This window comes from Nuphar pumila, chromosome 3 (assembly GCF_984573655.1).
Source record: "Nuphar pumila chromosome 3, dmNupPumi1.hap1.1, whole genome shotgun sequence".
NCBI lineage: Eukaryota > Viridiplantae > Streptophyta > Magnoliopsida > Nymphaeales > Nymphaeaceae > Nuphar > Nuphar pumila.
In genome coordinates, this window is record NC_143251.1 from 141,195,162 (window position 1) to 141,198,389 (window position 3,228).

Sequence of the window (3,228 nt, forward strand, 5' to 3'; positions counted from 1 at the left end):
TTCACAGAGTTCAAGGAGGAAAAGGATCCACAGAGATTATCGTTAAAAATTATAATTTATCAAATGGTTGGAATGGTTAAAAGTGAGTGACACATCTTAAAAATGACAGAAAAACGCCTGAAATCAGCCAAGCGAATTAGATCTAAGAAATTTTTGACGCTTAAAAAATGTCACAAAATAGAGAAACCAAAAACTATTAGGTGATTTCTTTTTATGTTTTCTTCCAGTTTTAAATAAATGCTCTTTTATTGATTCTTTCTTTATGTTATTAATCTTTCCAGGGTTTGGGAAAACTATAACAAAACAAAATAAATTTCTTTTTTCAGCACCAAATTAAACCTCAGCACTGATTAGAGGCATAAAGGGACGTAGCCAACATTAGGTAATATTTAAAATAAAGAAAAGCAAAAAAAAAACATTTTAAAAAAAACTAAAAGAAAAATATGTGGCTGCTGTGATTCGAGCCCAGGTCTCTACGGCCACAACGTAGAATTCTTACCACTAAACTACAGCCACTTGTTGAAACCTTACGACAACTATTAAGTTTAATATATTTGAATAAATCTGACCCTACTAGAGGGCAAACATGCACGAGAGTGTCAAACAGATCTACATTTGACTAATGAAATCGGGTTCTTTCCCAACCAATATGAAATGGTTATGCGTCCTACTTGGACAGGCCTCATGGGGTTGGACAGGTAAAAGTATGAGTTTTTTGGTTCGTAATCAGGCTGCAGTAGGGATGTCAATGGATCAGATTTTATTCGACATCCGAACAAATCCAACATTGTTTAGCCGGACTGAAACCATATCCGATTATAATCGATTGTGGATATGGTTTTTGTTTTTTTTTTTCTACCAAATCTGAGGGATATGCGGGTTTGATGGATATCCGAATCCGAGTACATGTAAAAAAGTGGTTTTGGTATGTGCTTTTCACCATCAGCTGCCGAATCCAAATCTGAAATTGTTTGAGCAACATTCAGCTAGTCAGATCTGGTATTAACCTCATCCCAATGTGCAGCCCAAAGCACTTAGGCAGACCTGATCCAGTATGGACATTTTATGATTTTTGGTTGTTTCAAGTCTCGACCGGATCTGGATCCAACTTTTTTATGTATTTAGCTGATCCAGGTCCGATCTGTTTGCATTCTTAACAACAGGTCTCGGGCCTAACCTGACCTAGCTAGTAAGCAGGCTGGGTTCCAGGTGGGCATAAAAAAGCATCACAGTCAAGCCTGGCTGCACTCGACCTGATAATAATCGGGTTTCAAAGGACCTGGCCCGAGCCCAACCTGATAAGTCCCAGCTGTTCAAGCCTGAACCAGACAAGGGCTGGGTTGGGCCGAGCAGTAATAATGGTTACTAAAAACATGGGTGCCGTGGCACCATAATGACAAATGTTTTAAACGGCAATTTATCGTTTTTCAAAAAGAAATTGATTTTTTTTCATAAATCTCGCATTTTTTCGGCAAAATCTCGGCAATAAAAAAATAAATTAAAAATATAAAATTTATTTCTTATAAGAAAATATTAATAAAAATTATTCAAAAATAAAAAATACACCTTATTTTCGTGATAAATAGCCATTTAAAACATAAATATTGCATTTAAATCGCGGTATTTATGTTTTTTCATAAATCTCGCGATATTTTGAAAATCTTGCGAGAAATTGCCGTTTTAAACTTTCAGGCAATTTCTTGCGATATTATCACAAGTTTTTCATAAATCTCGCATTATGCGCGGCACCCTTTTCCGTGGATTCATCTGCGGCGAAAATAGAATCAGACCCGCATCCACGGAAACTATTTCTGCGGAAAACTCATGTGCGGCATGTAAAATGGCATGCCCGCCGAGGGTTTTTTTCAGAAACGACACTTTCCACAGTTTATGTTGTCACTGTAGGCCCCGCAAAAAATGCACGCCTGTCAATGCATTTCTGGGAAAATAGCCTACTTTCCATGACACACAAACACACCCTTAGTTACACTATGTATGCCTGCAGTACTTATGATCGCTTTGTTGATGCTGTAAACCCCTTACGATCAGGGAGTCGCCTTGCATCGGCATGAGTAAAGGATATAAATGTCCCTTACCCTTTCTTATATGCAAGGGGCTGATGCCCGTGGGAATGGAACCCTGACCACCTGTGTAGCAGCCAAAGCCCCCTCCTACTAGGGGTGTCAACGGGTCATACCCCACTAAAATGGGTGGGTCCAAAGCTAGATCCGACTAAGTGATATGGGTATCGGATTCAGATTTGGATCTGGTTGGATTTTTCAAGATGGGCGGCTGTAAAGCAGCATGAACTGCTTATAATGTGAATGCAAAATATATGTAATAAGGTCAATGTTGGACAGTTTTTTAGAAATAGCTGATAAATTATACGGCTATCTGTAAATTTATCGGTTAGATTTGGCCCAGTGGGACTATGACCAACTGGCAAGAGCTAGCCATGATGGAGGTGAGAGTGGGACTTAATTCTTATGATTGGATGCAATTTGCTGAATTTGACATTGGCTGTCTTCATATGTGCTTACCTCTCCATCATCCTTTTTGGGCATTCTTTTTCTTAGTAAAAAGTAAATAAAAACAAAATCTCAGATCGGTTTCACTCATTCCCTATGCCATTCCTATCTTCATACCCCTCATTGGGGTTTCATTGATTGCAAGTTGTTTTGATCAAAACAGATTCCAAGCGATCTATATCATTCATTTAGTGAAGATCGACATTTAGATCGCAAAAATCTAACTTGTTTGCAGAGTTTCTTGGTGATTAAAAAATCAGCGGTTGGAAAAGCACAATTTTTTTTAAAATATTTATACTTTTTTATTGAAAAATACTATCAAGAATTGATGCTTATTAAATCAGAAGAAGAGCCAGAAATCCAAATTAAGGTGGACACAAATGTGTGTGCACTCGTATGTTTGTGTGTGTAAACTTTTTGTTTCCTCCTTACACAGGTGTGTATATATATATATATATATATATATATATATATATATATATATATATATATATATATATATATATATATATATATATATATATATATATATATATATATATATATATAGAGAGAGAGAGAGAGAGAGAGAGAGAGAGAGAGAGAGAGAGAGAGGTATAGCATTCGGGTGACTCAAACCCCAGGATTTCAGGGTGAGAGTGGGCACTTAATTTCCCATCGACCAGTATGTGGCTCGCCCACTGCATCAAATCAACTTGCA

The 3,228-nt window shown here is 37.1% G+C and overlaps 1 non-coding gene across 1 annotated transcript; it reads right to left on the bottom strand.

The window, feature by feature from the left end:
• Positions 1 to 444: 444 nt before the first annotated feature.
• TRNAH-GUG (transfer RNA histidin (anticodon GUG)) lies at positions 445 to 516 on the bottom strand. The gene has a single exon. It is a non-coding gene; the product is annotated as a tRNA-His (tRNA).
• Between the last annotated feature and the right edge of the window lie 2,712 nt (positions 517 to 3,228).